At 38.5% G+C, this 16,360-nt stretch overlaps 1 pseudogene; it reads left to right on the top strand.

Moving 5' to 3' along the window:
- LOC140948928 (uncharacterized) overlaps positions 1-16,360 on the top strand; it is a 68,324-nt pseudogene that overhangs the window by 16,848 nt on the left and 35,116 nt on the right.

Genomic DNA, 16,360 nt, shown 5'->3' with positions numbered 1-16,360 from the left:
AATTGTGTTGTTTATCACATACTCTGTCAGTGGCAGTGTTGACCGAAATATGGCTTAGCTTTATTCCTCTTAGAACCACGACGTTAGAGAAACCTTTATTTTCACATGCATAAAATTTTTAGATTTCACACATTTAGGATTTATTGATGATAACTTGCAAAACAGATTGAAAAACCAAACCTTATCTACATGTAGTCTGGTTGTGTTCCTTTGTTTCTTAAGCTGGGAGTTGAATCATTTTAAGTACATTTTTTTCTCATCTGTTTCAAGTGCATGTTAGTATTTTCATTGCAAAAGTGACTGTTGTATTTTAAAAATCATAAACTAGAACAGATAATGCAGGTACAAATTAAACCAATTATTATCCACTTGTTCATAATGTTTTTGACAGTGTTCAAAAATTTTAAACAACATAGGTGACACGCCCAGCAGTAAAATAAAAAGTTTTACTCACATTTTCTGAACCTAAATATTTAAAAAGTTTGCTAGAAAATTACTTCTTAGAAACCACAGCATAACAAGGAATTTTTTTCAGAAGGTTTTCATATTGTTTGATCTTCAGGTTTTCCTTGTCTTGCTGGCAGGAGTTTTGTTTGGTTGAGAGACTTGCATGGCTTGCTTAGTGCAAGCATCATGCACATTGTTATTGGGAAAAAAACTGTAGTAAGCCACCTTAAGCCATCTTTTTTCAGACTGATTTAACTTAATTACAGTACAAGGAATATATGCAGAGCTTCAGCCCATCTTGAAGTTTATTCACCAAATGTACTTGTTCCATTTATTTCAAAGGCACAAGATTTTTCATCCACTTGGTTAGAAAATGTCAACAGAGAATCTGTTTTAACTTAATTGCAGGCTTCCTATCCATATATGTCCAGGTCAGTGAAAGGTATCCTTTAAAAGAAGTTTTATTGATCACTGGAAATTAACATTAAAGTTGCTTCGGGATATTACCATGTTTTGAGGATTTTGAGGCCATCTTTGTATTTTTATTGAACTCACAGGCCAACCACTCTTTTGTTAAATTTCTCGTTAGGCTTGTTATTTTTCTCAGTGACGATGAGCTGATCTTTCCTTTGTTGATGGAAACAATGATTTTTTTAGGCCTGTTAGTTAGTTTTAAACCCACTGAAACATTAAAATGTTTAAGATTTTCTTCGTTTTCCAGCAACTCAGCTGCAGTTTTCTCATGTTTGTTTGTGTTCCGCCCAGAATTTGCCCCGCATTAGCGTTGCTTTCACATGAAAAAAAGCACTCATCGTAGGCTACCTGGGAATACGAAACTTACCTGCTTGTACTTGTTGCCTATGAGATGACATTTGTATGAATTGAATAGAGTAAAACCCTGTGACTAAGAACCTGGATTTTAAAAACCTGTTAGGCTACACGTAAAATTTGCCAGTAACACCCCCTCTATATGAGAACCTGTTAGCCTAAAATTTGAATCATGTTCTTATTTTCTAAAAATAATGTATGAAAAAATCTGTCCCCCTGGGCAAATAAGATACATTAAGTCAGAGTCCTCTTTGGAGAAAGGCCTTCAAATTTCTTGACATCAGTGCTTTAGTTCTTCTTAATTTATTCATTTTTACAAAACTTCTAATTTAGTATGCAGATTTTTTATGAGGAATAAGCTGAACCACTAAATACTGTTTGCTATACTGTTTTTTTTTTCTTCAGAAAATAAGAACCTATTTAAGAACCTAAATAGCCTAAACTTGTGCTAACTACCATTTATTCAAAATAGCTCATACACTGTATGTCAATGGTTTGAGCATATGTAACTTTGTGGCTTTGTGGCTTGTGTGTTTGGATGTCTGTCGCAGGGGCCAATGAGGTTGAGGGTACTGGTTGATGCTCAGGAACCAATGAGATTTTGGCATCTAAATATGACATATTTGTTTAAGGTCAAACAAGGGTACTTTGAGATCGCCATCTTGATTCTTCACAATTTTTTCATCTGTTATTACAAAAGGTGTTTAGAAGCATGTTTAGAATTGAAATATCTCCATGATTCAAACACTGAGAACACTTATGCAACTGTTTAAGGGTTCATATGTTAGTGTGGGTGCTGCTTCAAGACATTTCTGACCTAATTTGGCTATTGCAAATGGTACAATGCTCGTGTTTCTTAATTTATGAGTTGTGTTTTACTTGCTTTAAGGTAGAGCATAAAACAGGTCATATATTTTTAAAGTTCGTCCAATGAAACAATAATTGAAATTTAGATATGGACTTTAATTCTGGAGTATGTGGCCTATAAATCAATCGTGGTTTTAGAAGTTTAAAAGGCAGCTCATTTTTTTTGAAAGCTGTACGAGGTACGTTAATCCTGTAAACAAGCTTTATTCTCTTGGTTACAAAGTTCAACAGATCTTTATCTTTATCTTGAATTAAGTGCACAACGTTATACATGCTTTCTGCTTAAGAGTCATATAGTTGTTGAAGGATATTTTATTTAGTAAAGATACGTAACTTAAGTACAAACAATAGTGTTAGGGAATAAAATTGGCAGAAGCTGATTGACAAAATAATTAGATATTGTTTTATTGAGTAGAATAACATGATATGAGTACGAATATATTTCGGCAGTAATAATTTTCTAGGAAGTAAATAAATGTTAGGCTACCAATCTCAACGTTGCATGAAGCATTATGATGTTGTAAAGCCGAGGTGATTTGTTAAAATCGTTTAAGCAAACTTTCTAGTAAACAATTTGCATTCTTTTATGTACGAATTGTACAGTAATAATAGTAACTTGAACGTGTGGAGACCTCTTTAGTTTTGTAACTAGTGCCTTAAGTAAAGGCTCTTTTCTTTTAAGAAGCAATAACTTATAACATTTTTAGAATCAAGTCAGGAGTCCTAGCTATTCAGTATTCGTCAAGCTTTATTATCTTAAGAAACCATGAAGATACCTTGAAACCTTCGAGTCCTCTTTGTAAGCAATGTTTGGTGGGTTGACATTCACAGTACTTTAACAATTTGTTTAGTTTTGCACCAGATGTCCAAAGGAAAGACAAAGAAAGTTAATCTATAGTTTGAGGATCGACTCAGCTGTGTGCAGCGGTTCGCATTTTCATAAATGTTCAGCAATGCCCAATTTCAAATCAGTAGATTGTCGATACGGTTACACTGAAGCATTCAAAATAGCTCATGCATGTTAAACGTACCTATGTTTTTTAAAACATAGAAAAGAACCTGTTTAGGCTAACTTGGAAAAAGGCAAAATATAGGGTAGGCAACGATGGCATAGAAAGATAGAATCTGGCTTTCGTTATAATGCCAATAGATTTAGAGACCTTATCGGCAATTAAGTTAACGTGTTCTTTCCAATTTAAATTCTCATCTACATAAACACCTGCACGTACATGTAGAAATTCAGTACATGTACGTGTCTTACGTTCGATAGTTTTGTTCTTTATTTTTGTAATTAAAAAGCGCAGAGGGTAATTGTTTTTGGTGCACCATAAAAATAACATTGTGTTCTTTATGTTAACCACAGGTGGCCCAAGTTAAAATTACTCAATTGAAATCCTGGTGGATTCCGTCTTACAAAGTGTCTGATTTCGTGCTTTTCATTTCACTTTCATAGAATTCGCGTCATTCATAATGCTTTTTTTCTTTTGGAAGACAAGTGGCAATAGCATAGCAGTGGCTCTTTTATCTAGCTGAATTTTCTCATTTAAGAAGCATTTACATCTAGCATGAGATGCAGTGTCTCATCTCCAGATAAAACTCCGAGAAGAGAGTTGAAAATACGACAACCTAGGGATCTCTGACCACCACTTGATTTACGCCGTGATAAATCTTAGGAGAACTTATCACAAGCCAGCTCTCAAAGTAATTCATGATTTTAAGAATGTAGATGTTTCTGCTTTAAGACACGAGTTCGCATCTGCTCCTTGGAACATTTGTGACATATTTGATGACATTGATGATTCCGTCTGGGCATAGGAAACTCTGTATAAGTATATCATTAATCACCACATTTCCCTCAGGAAAATTAACGTTCGATCAAATAACTTGTCATGGATGAACTCTTCGTTGAGGAAAGGAATGAACAAACGATACAAACTCCTCACCGAAGCCCAAAACACTCCAAAAGGCTCTGTTCAATGGAGTAACTACCAGAAACAAAGGAATGCACAAAACTATTACGATCTGCTGAACTGTCTTACTGGAAATATAAATTCTCCAATGTGAAATCCAGTAAAGAATTTTGGAAAGTAGCTAAATCATTCCAAGGCACCATCAACTCCCTTTCAATTGGTTCCATTAAGGATTTACAAGGGTTACTTCTCACAGAAGATACCCTGAAAGCAAATGTTGAAATTCTTATTTTACAAACATATGCTCAACCTTGAACAACAATACTGTACTTCATCTCCCTCCATTCACAAACTACATTTACAGAGTGACCCCAACCCTTCCATCTCTATTTGTTAATGGGGAACTTGTATCTAACTGTGCGATTCGTCACCTCAAAGGGGTAAGGCCTGTAGGCCAGATAACTTAGGAGGGAGAGAGCTTCACCTAATAGGGGATGTCTTCATTGATAGCTTTTTCGTCATTGCAAGGAAGAGCTTTGCTGACTGAAAATTTCCTCAACAGTGGAAAACAGCTCAAGTAAAACGTATCCACAAAAAAGACAGTCAGTTGGATTGTGGTAACTATCGTCCCATATCCCTGCTAAGTCAACCGAGCAAGCTTTTAGAAAGTCTGGTCTGCAAACAAATGGACTTTTTCCAGAACATAACAATCTGTTTAGCAACTCACAATGGGTCTTTAGGAAAGGTAGATCTACAGAGTTGTTATTACTTCACATGCCAGAGAAATGGAGATTCGCCCTAAATCAGAAGAAATCTGTCGGTGTCATCATTATAGATTTCCAAAAAGCCTTAGACTGTGTTTCCCATCAACTTCTGCCTCTGAAGCTGCAAGCCTCTGGCCTCTGCAGCGACGACTTCAACTGGATCTTAGATTACCTCAGCAACAGAAATCAAAGTGTCAGTCAACAGCTCAACTCAACAATAATGAAGATCTTTTCAGGCATACCATAGGGATCTCTACTAGGACCCAGACTTTTTAGTACCTTCACAATGACCTCCTTATCTCCTTAGACTCATCCAACCTGGAACTGTTTGCTGACGATTCCACTGCCTATGTAATTGATGACTCTATTGACTCTAGTTGTACTCATGTTCAAAACATTTTGCAACAATTACAAAACTGGGCACGTTGAAACTGCATATCCATTCATCCTGTCAAAACTGAAATTAAGTTTGTATCAATTAAAGATGCCATTCATTGGACCAATTCTGCTTATCACCTTAGAAAATAATTTGATAAACTGTGTATCTCACTCTTGAAGTCTGGGAGTCACTTTAGACAATAAACTTTGCAGGTCACCCCACATTAAATCCATTACTGCAAATTTTAATGCTAAATTAAACAAACTTAAACAGATGAAAACCTTTGACCACACCACCTTAGAAACTATCTATTTTAAAGGCATATTACCTAGTGTAACTTATTGTATTTCTCTATGGGCCTGATCAAACTCATTTCAGGATCTGGAAGACTCACACATCCGTGCTGCCCTTCTTATTCATAATATAAGTCCCTCCATTCCTAAGCATGAAGTTCTATCTAAAGCTAAATGGTACTCCTTATAATATCTTTACAAGAAAAGACTGGCGAGCATTGCTTATCAAGCTTACTACAACTTAGCTTCTCGTGGTATTACAAATCTCTTCACTAAGCGTGTGACTAAATACAATTTAAGGGACAATCTCACATGTGGAAAGGACTCTGTGACTCTTTCACTCATCGCGTCAGCATAATATGGAATGCTCTACCTGTAAAGAGCAAGTCATCACTTTCCCTTGCATCTTTTAAAGGAAATATTGCAAAACACTCTAAATCTATTGATGGATTATCTTTTTGGGACCAGTTCCACTGTTACATACAAGAACAGTGATGACTTTATTTACTTTTAGATTACCTTTTTCACAAATTATTTTATTAATTTACGCATGCCGTACTCTTTTGTATTCTTTTAGCTGAAATTCTTGTTCCTCTAATTTAGATAGTATGTATTGTAATATTTTGACATTTCTTTTGTATAGCTAATACATTTGGTAATTTTTTATCATTATGTAATTATTTAATATAGTTTAGCAGATCCACATCAGCTTAAGCTTCCATCTCTCAACCTGCTTTACCAAATAAAGCATATATATATATGTATGTGTGTACGACGCCCAGCGGAGTATTTTTGACGAACTTCGAGGTGTTTCATCTGGTTATGAAACACTGTGTCGACTGCTTGATATTACTTCTCAAAAAGCAGGGGGTTCATTAAGGTTTTGAACAGGAGGGCAACTGAGTTTGACACCCGGGCAAAGAATTGGCAAGGCCCGGAGGGCCTTGCCCTCTAGGGGGTTCGGGGGAATGCTCCCCCGGAAAATTTTGAAATTCTATAGTCGTAAGGATGTGTTTTCCTGCATTTTGAAGCTGCAGACAATGACTTTCAACAACCAAAAAAAGATAACTTTTCTAGACAATTTAATCATGATTTGATACCAATACCCACCACACAAATTGGACTTTTTGGTTCTGTTTTAATAGCTCTGCTCATAATAATCTTTACTCAAACTCACCGTCAGCAGCTGAGCCGTAATCAACTTATCTTTAAAATTTCAATGACTAGACGGGAGGAGCACTGTTTTAACGTGAACGCACCGAAAATTAATTCATTGGCGTAAACCATAAGACGAATAAAAATCACGCTTCGCTTCGTTGAACATGGTGATTAAGCCATTCAATATATACAGGCAAGTAAAAGGTTAAATCACAAAGAAGTCTACTCATCTCTTGGTCTTTTCTCTACTGGAGGCCCTTTGGTTAAAGTCGAAAAATAATATAATACGCTATCGAACGCGTTCTTTTCTGGGCCGCCATGCTCACGTGCTCGCAACACTGATACATTTCAGGTGGTCGTTTATGAAGCACAGTTCTTTTCGCAATGTGTTATGGGGCGATTCTTGTTTTTAACACACAAAGAACGAGGGGATTTCATGCCGCGTGTAATAAAGTGGAAATTGCACGGCAAAGTATGTTTTACACTCGATAAGACTCATCAAGAAATGGGCACGATTGTAACTTAAAACTGTTTTTGATCGTTCCTTGTATTAAAAAGAAGTTCTTTGAGATGTAAAGCAGCCGGGCAAAGTCGTGTTCACAGCCGGTCAATTTGCCCGGTGCCCGGCCCTTAATGAACCCCCTGAAAAAGGATGTTATAAGGCGAAATTAAGGATGCAAAAATGAGGAGTTTTTCATCTGATTTCCAGACACTCATTAAACATTAATTTTCTTTGTGTTTTCTTTATGGATTATTAATGAGTTTGAGAAAGATAAGCCTTAACAGCTACTTTTTATGACAATAGGATTGAATAAAGGAGGTTGCACTCCATGTCCTTAACGTGCAAGCAGTGTGGCAAGTGGTTTAGCCAAGCAGGATACCTCAGGAAACACGAAAGAGTTCACAGTGGGGAAAAGCCTTATGAATGCAAACAGTGTGGGAAATGTTTTCGTGATGCAGGAGACCTAAGAGAACATGGAAGAGTTCACACTGGAGAGAAGCCTTATGAATGTAAAACGTGTGGCAAGTGTTTTAGCCAGGCAGGAGCCTTAAGGAGACATGAAAGAGTTCACACAGGGGAGAAGCCTTATGAATGTAAACAGTGTGGGAAATGTTTTCGTGGTGCAGGAGACCTAAGGAAACATGGAAGAGTGCACACTGGAGAGAAGCCTTACGAATGCAAACAGTGTGGTAAGTGTTTTAGTCGAGCAGAACACCTTAGGATTCATGAAAGAGTTCACACTGGGGAGAGGCCATATAAATGTAAACAGTGTGGTATGTGTTGTCGCACATCAGCAGCCCTAAAGTCTCATGAAAGGATTCACACTGGAGAGAAGCCTTATGAATGTAAAGAGTGTGGCAAGTATTTTAGGCAAGCAGGTGCCTTAAGGAGTCATGCAAGAGTGCACACTGGGGAGAAGCCTTATGAACACTTGAAAATTCATGAAAGAGTTCACACTGGGGAGAGGCCATATAAATGTAAACAGTGTGGTATGTGTTGTCGCACATCAGGAGCCCTAAAGTCTCATGAAAGGATTCACACTAGAGAGAAGCCTTATGAATGCAAACAGTGTGGCAAATGTTTTAGCCAAGCAGGACACCTGAAAATTCATAAAAGAGTTCACACTGGGGAGAAGCCTTATGAGTGCAAACAGTGTGGAAAGTGTTTTGGCCAAGCAGGACACCTGAAAATTCATAAAAGAGTTCACACTGGGGAGAAGCCTTATGAATGTAAACAGTGTGGGAAGCATTTTCGTGTAGCAGGCGACCTAAAAATTCATGCAAGACTTCACACTGGGGAGAAGCCTTATGAATGCAAACAATGTGGCAGGTGTTTTAGCTTAGCACAGAACTTAAGGAGACATAAAATAGTACACACTGGGGAGAGACCTTACGGATGTAAACATTGTGGCAAGTGTTTTAGTCGGTCAAGTTCCCTAAGGGATCATGAAAGAGTTCACAATGGAGAGAAGCCATATGAATGTAAACAGTGTGGTATGTGTTGTCGCACATCAGGAGCCCTAAGGTCTCATGAAAGAGTTCACAGTGGAGAGAAGCCTTATGGATGTAAACAGTGTGGCAAGTGTTTTAGCCAAGCAGGATCCCTAATGGTTCACAAAAGAATTCACACTGGGAACAAGCCTCATGAATGTAAAACCTGTGGTAAGTGTTTTAGCATAGCAAAAGACCTAAGAGTTCATGAGAGAGTTCACACTGGAGAGAAGCCTTATGAATGTCAAGAGTGTGCTAAGTGTTTTAGCACCACAGTAGGTCTTAGGAGTCATGAAAAATTACACACTGGGGAGAGACCTTATGAATGTAAACATTGTGGCAAGTGTTTCAGTCAGTCAAGTTCCCTAAGGGTTCATGAAAGAGTGCACACGGGAGAGAAGCCATATGAGTGTAAACACTGTGGCAAGTGTTATAGGCGAACAGGACACCTAAGGATTCATGAAAGAATTCACACTGGAGAAAAGCCATATGAATGTAAACAGTGTGGCAAGTGTTTCAGTCAAAAAGGAAATCTTAGGAAACATGAAGAACTCCACACGAAAGCAAAGTCTCATAATCGTCACAGCAAGGAGTGTCCTTCTAAAAGTTTTCGTTGTAAGCTTAAGCGAGCAGGAAGTAAAAGACTTGATATTAAGACAAATAACTCACTGACCCAGAGCGAGACTGGATGCAGTGGTATGGTAGTCCCTCAATCAGCCATCACTGAAAAACACAGCTGCTGGATTTGTCAAGAGGAGATGGGAAGTGAGGATCTTCTTCATCGGCACTATGAAAATCATATGAGACGTGTACATGAAGATGGCTTGTAATGTCAAGAAACCTTTCAGTTTTTTCACGCCCTTTTTCTTTAAGTAATTTTTCAGGTCTTAAGATAGCTTAACCCAGTGTTTTGGTAGACATATCTTACATCTTTGGACATCTTATACCTTACCATCTTCAGCTTAGTCTTACTGAGAACCATTATAACACATGGATTACACATGAACCAAATTTTGACAGTGATGTCACAATGGTGACAGCTCTTAATCTAATATCAGCCCTTATTCAAGTTTTCTTTGGAAATTCTCTGCGCTACTTGAAGTTTGGGTGCCTTTCCCTGCTGTGCAAAGGTTTAAAAAAATGTATTTCGAAATATTGTGGAATTTCTACATTAAGGCTATTTTTATGCATTAAGTAATACTTGACTTTATGCAAATATAGTTGCTACTTCCTGGATGATTCCGGAAAGTTTTAATTATTTTAACAAATTTTCCTTACACATTCTACAAACCAAAGTAAAGGAGTATTTTTGCCCAGGACCTGGTTGTTCAAATCAAGGTTAAGATAACCCAGGGTTACTGCCAAATATGTATTCAGATATGAAACTTGAAAAGCAAATTCAGTCAAATTCGTTTTGTCAACAATTCGATGATCGGATGCTTTAAAAAGTAAAGAGAAAATTATCCAAGGAAATACTTTTAAACGTAGGAGAGAGAAACCCAGGTTAAAATTAGTAGACGTTGAGTTTCTTTGCATGGAGAGCACAATTCTTTGGTAGTCTTGTTATATTATTAACTAGAGGATACTAGTTGCAAGCACAGTCGACTCTCTCTTAACGGTCACCTCTTATATTACAAACACCTCTGTATAACGGACACCTAGACTTGGTCCCTGCCTTTCTTTACTCCTTTTAGTTGACTCTCTATAAGACAACCATTTCTCTAAGACGGACACGTCGTGTCAGTCCTAAAGGTGTCCGTCTTAGAGAGGGTTGACTGTGTTATGTCACAAGCAGATCCTGGGCAGCAAAACATTTATTGGGTTAATTAATAGTTATAGGATAAAGGACTACAAGGAAGCCCTACAGTCACAAGTTTCTCGTGACCTGGGTCGTCATTAGCCAGTTTACAGTCCTACTAAAATAGTAAGTAAATATGGTTTATTTAGCTTATACCGAATTACAAAATACTTACAAATTGTTTGCGCACGTCATATTTTGTGGAACTTAGCGCAATTAGAATGGCGTAATAGAGACCTATGATGTTTTATGACACCGCTGTATATAATTGCCTAAAATCATCCTGACAAACATTTAATCAATATCCAGTGGCCGCGTGTCGGGGAAACCAATTGTGTTATCCACTTGACAAAGATTTGTCCACTAGATAGCCCTATCCCCATGTAAAGAGGATAACAGTCGACTCTCTCTTAACGGACCCCACTATAATACAAACACCTCTGTCAAACGGACACCCAGAGTTGGTACCTGCAATGAGGGACAAAAGTGTTGACACACTTCCATAAAATGGCCCCTTTTTGCATAGTGGATATACTTATCCCCTTCCCCTGTCTACCCCAACCCCTTCCCCCCAAAATCAATGTTGAATTTTGGACCCTCAAGTCTTTTTTTTACTTCAGACAACATTGATTCGGGGGGTGAGGGGATTTACGGCGTTTAAAAAGAATGAAATAATAAATGAATTAAATGTTTGTTAAAAGCACCCGTTTTAAACAAGTGTGTCAACTACTTTTGTCCCACATTGTCTGAAACATGTATCTGTGTTTTCCGGCTAGAGTTTTGACGCTGCTGAATTTTTGTGCGATGACGTTACTCTATGGGCGAAAGTGTTTGTTTATAAACAACAATTTGTCAAGTTTCATCCTGATTTGTAGTATACGTAGAGTAAAATGTACGAAGCGTATGTCATTACTTAATCTTGCACTCCCGCGCGCGTTCCTGATACCATGTCGGGTCGAGAGGAAATCATTTGTGTTGTGATCAATGCCGTTGCTGCGGATGTAATGTTCTCGCAAGTATTATCAATAGTGGAAAAAGGATGGAAACACTAGGGTACAATGAAAATTGTTCTGGTAAATGGTTAACTTAAGCGAATGAAGTGCTGCAAAGTAACGGAGGGGACATGCATTTTATGACATTGACTTGTGCCCTTAGTGAAAGGACGTGAAAAGATGAGCCAGCCGTTTGTGCTATGCCCTATATATATATGTTTTTTTTTTTTTTGGAGACCTTTTCAAACCTAACTGATCCAAACCTTTAGCGTAGGTAGCCGTCGAACAGGTTAGACCAGGTTAGGAATGTACTTTAGTTGTAATGATTTTAGATGACCGCCTGCCATTTATTCAGTGGCATGATTTTTTATTGATGTTGGATGGACAACTATGTCATTTCCCTGCTCGTAAATCACAGAATGCCAAAGAAATTGTTTTCAAGATAGACACACCAGTTTGTATCATCGCCAAAACAGCAATTACTTTGGCCCAGAAGTTCACTTGATGACAAGGAAAGCGGGATAACACTTGATCGATGACGGCCGTGCGCTGGAAAATCTTCCTTTTTTATGCGCTAATTCCTCACAAAAGGCAAAAGAAGATTCCGCTATGTAGAAAGTGCTTCGCAATACGTATTCTTGGCGAGAAAAATTCCAGCGATGTGGTGCAAATAAGCAGTTTCAACGGTTAACCACGAGAATACATATCGTTATTAAGAGGTCATAACAGACTAATGTTACTTTCCTTTTGCCGAAACGTGGTTAACCGTTGTAACACGAAGGAGGCAGTGTTTTCCTCAGTTTGAGCTGTTGTTTTCTTTGAGAGTCAAATACCAGTTCACGTTTCAAAGCTTTCTTTTCATTTTCTCTGCCGACAATAGCCAAAAACACGGGGTTTCGCTTAAGAAATGCTGTCCAAATACACAGACATATGCGCTCATGTCACGCTATTTGCGTTGCGTTATCATGTCACACAGGGTGTCACGAGGTAGGATTGAAAGTAATTGTTTTCGTGTACACTTGCAATGTTTGCTACGCTGTCCTTAGTTTTTTATTCAATTGGCCATGAATTTACCTTCACTTTTCCGTAGTTTCGATATTGAACGCAGTGACGGCCGCTCCTCACTAACGCTCCATAGTTCCGTGGCCGGCCAGTGACTATCTCCACCACGTGTCAATCCTTACCCTACCCATGATTGTTTGCGCCTTAACAATCGGATAAAGTGAAGAACGAGAAAGATTCACTTTACTAAAAATATTTTCAGTACGCATACCCTTGAAATTCATCAAAAGTTGTTCATGTGCGCGAGTTTCAGCGTCAGTTTTCAGCTTGTAAACCATATCGACGTTAATTCTGGATATCGCAGCCCTTCTATTACGTCATCACGTAATTCGAATTGGCCCTACAATTCGGTCGTGAATAAGTCAATGTCACCCCCACCACCAATAACATAATTATGTCATTGTTTCCTTTAATTTCAGTTAAAATCAGTGTCATGCACGGCTCAACTTGTGTGCAGTAGCACAATTTTGTATTCAGACAATGAGGGACAAAAGTGTTGACACACTTCCATAAAATGGCCCCTTTTTGCATAGTGGATATACTTATCCCCTTCCCCTGTCTACCCCAACCCCTTCCCCCCAAAATCAATGTTGAATTTTGGACCCTCAAGTCTTTTTTTTACTTCAGACAACATTGATTCGGGGGGTGAGGGGATTTACGGCGTTTAAAAAGAATGAAATAATAAATGAATTAAATGTTTGTTAAAAGCACCCGTTTTAAACAAGTGTGTCAACTACTTTTGTCCCTCATTGTCTGAAACATGTATCTGTGTTTTCCGGCTAGAGTTTTGACGCTGCTGAATTTTTGTGCGATGACGTTACTCTATGGGCGAAAGTGTTTGTTTATAAACAACAATTTGTCAAGTTTCATCCTGATTTGTAGTATACGTAGAGTAAAATGTACGAAGCGTATGTCATTACTTAATCTTGCACTCCCGCGCGCGTTCCTGATACCATGTCGGGTCGAGAGGAAATCATTTGTGTTGTGATCAATGCCGTTGCTGCGGATGTAATGTTCTCGCAAGTATTATCAATAGTGGAAAAAGGATGGAAACACTAGGGTACAATGAAAATTGTTCTGGTAAATGGTTAACTTAAGCGAATGAAGTGCTGCAAAGTAACGGAGGGGACATGCATTTTATGACATTGACTTGTGCCCTTAGTGAAAGGACGTGAAAAGATGAGCCAGCCGTTTGTGCTATGCCCTATATATATATGTTTGTTTTTTTTTTGGAGACCTTTTCAAACCTAACTGATCCAAACCTTTAGCGTAGGTAGCCGTCGAACAGGTTAGACCAGGTTAGGAATGTACTTTAGTTGTAATGATTTTAGATGACCGCCTGCCATTTATTCAGTGGCATGATTTTTTATTGATGTTGGATGGACAACTATGTCATTTCCCTGCTCGTAAATCACAGAATGCCAAAGAAATTGTTTTCAAGATAGACACACCAGTTTGTATCATCGCCAAAACAGCAATTACTTTGGCCCAGAAGTTCACTTGATGACAAGGAAAGCGGGATAACACTTGATCGATGACGGCCGTGCGCTGGAAAATCTTCCTTTTTTATGCGCTAATTCCTCACAAAAGGCAAAAGAAGATTCCGCTATGTAGAAAGTGCTTCGCAATACGTATTCTTGGCGAGAAAAATTCCAGCGATGTGGTGCAAATAAGCAGTTTCAACGGTTAACCACGAGAATACATATCGTTATTAAGAGGTCATAACAGACTAATGTTACTTTCCTTTTGCCGAAACGTGGTTAACCGTTGTAACACGAAGGAGGCAGTGTTTTCCTCAGTTTGAGCTGTTGTTTTCTTTGAGAGTCAAATACCAGTTCACGTTTCAAAGCTTTCTTTTCATTTTCTCTGCCGACAATAGCCAAAAACACGGGGTTTCGCTTAAGAAATGCTGTCCAAATACACAGACATATGCGCTCATGTCACGCTATTTGCGTTGCGTTATCATGTCACACAGGGTGTCACGAGGTAGGATTGAAAGTAATTGTTTTCGTGTACACTTGCAATGTTTGCTACGCTGTCCTTAGTTTTTTATTCAATTGGCCATGAATTTACCTTCACTTTTCCGTAGTTTCGATATTGAACGCAGTGACGGCCGCTCCTCACTAACGCTCCATAGTTCCGTGGCCGGCCAGTGACTATCTCCACCACGTGTCAATCCTTACCCTACCCATGATTGTTTGCGCCTTAACAATCGGATAAAGTGAAGAACGAGAAAGATTCACTTTACTAAAAATATTTTCAGTACGCATACCCTTGAAATTCATCAAAAGTTGTTCATGTGCGCGAGTTTCAGCGTCAGTTTTCAGCTTGTAAACCATATCGACGTTAATTCTGGATATCGCAGCCCTTCTATTACGTCATCACGTAATTCGAATTGGCCCTACAATTCGGTCGTGAATAAGTCAATGTCACCCCCACCACCAATAACATAATTATGTCATTGTTTCCTTTAATTTCAGTTAAAATCAGTGTCATGCACGGCTCAACTTGTGTGCAGTAGCACAATTTTGTATTCAGACAATGAGGGACAAAAGTGTTGACACACTTCCATAAAATGGCCCCTTTTTGCATAGTGGATATACTTATCCCCTTCCCCTGTCTACCCCAACCCCTTCCCCCCAAAATCAATGTTGAATTTTGGACCCTCAAGTCTTTTTTTTACTTCAGACAACATTGATTCGGGGGGTGAGGGGATTTACGGCGTTTAAAAAGAATGAAATAATAAATGAATTAAATGTTTGTTAAAAGCACCCGTTTTAAACAAGTGTGTCAACTACTTTTGTCCCTCATTGTCTGAAACATGTATCTGTGTTTTCCGGCTAGAGTTTTGACGCTGCTGAATTTTTGTGCGATGACGTTACTCTATGGGCGAAAGTGTTTGTTTATAAACAACAATTTGTCAAGTTTCATCCTGATTTGTAGTATACGTAGAGTAAAATGTACGAAGCGTATGTCATTACTTAATCTTGCACTCCCGCGCGCGTTCCTGATGCCATGTCGGGTCGAGAGGAAATCATTTGTGTTGTGATCAATGCCGTTGCTGCGGATGTAATGTTCTCGCAAGTATTATCAATAGTGGAAAAAGGATGGAAACACTAGGGTACAATGAAAATTGTTCTGGTAAATGGTTAACTTAAGCGAATGAAGTGCTGCAAAGTAACGGAGGGGACATGCATTTTATGACATTGACTTGTGCCCTTAGTGAAAGGACGTGAAAAGATGAGCCAGCCGTTTGTGCTATGCCCTATATATATATGTTTGTTTTTTTTTTGGAGACCTTTTCAAACCTAACTGATCCAAACCTTTAGCGTAGGTAGCCGTCGAACAGGTTAGACCAGGTTAGGAATGTACTTTAGTTGTAATGATTTTAGATGACCGCCTGCCATTTATTCAGTGGCATGATTTTTTATTGATGTTGGATGGACAACTATGTCATTTCCCTGCTCGTAAATCACAGAATGCCAAAGAAATTGTTTTCAAGATAGACACACCAGTTTGTATCATCGCCAAAACAGCAATTACTTTGGCCCAGAAGTTCACTTGATGACAAGGAAAGCGGGATAACACTTGATCGATGACGGCCGTGCGCTGGAAAATCTTCCTTTTTTATGCGCTAATTCCTCACAAAAGGCAAAAGAAGATTCCGCTATGTAGAAAGTGCTTCGCAATACGTATTCTTGGCGAGAAAAATTCCAGCGATGTGGTGCAAATAAGCAGTTTCAACGGTTAACCACGAGAATACATATCGTTATTAAGAGGTCATAACAGACTAATGTTACTTTCCTTTTGCCGAAACGTGGTTAACCGTTGTAACACGAAGGAGGCAGTGTTTTCCTCAGTTTGAGCTGT

Source organism: Porites lutea, chromosome 9 (genome assembly GCF_958299795.1).
Source record: "Porites lutea chromosome 9, jaPorLute2.1, whole genome shotgun sequence".
Classification (NCBI taxonomy): Eukaryota; Metazoa; Cnidaria; class Anthozoa; order Scleractinia; family Poritidae; genus Porites; species Porites lutea.
Note: the sequence above shows the minus strand (reverse complement) of the source record. Positions and strands in the feature narration are given on the sequence as shown.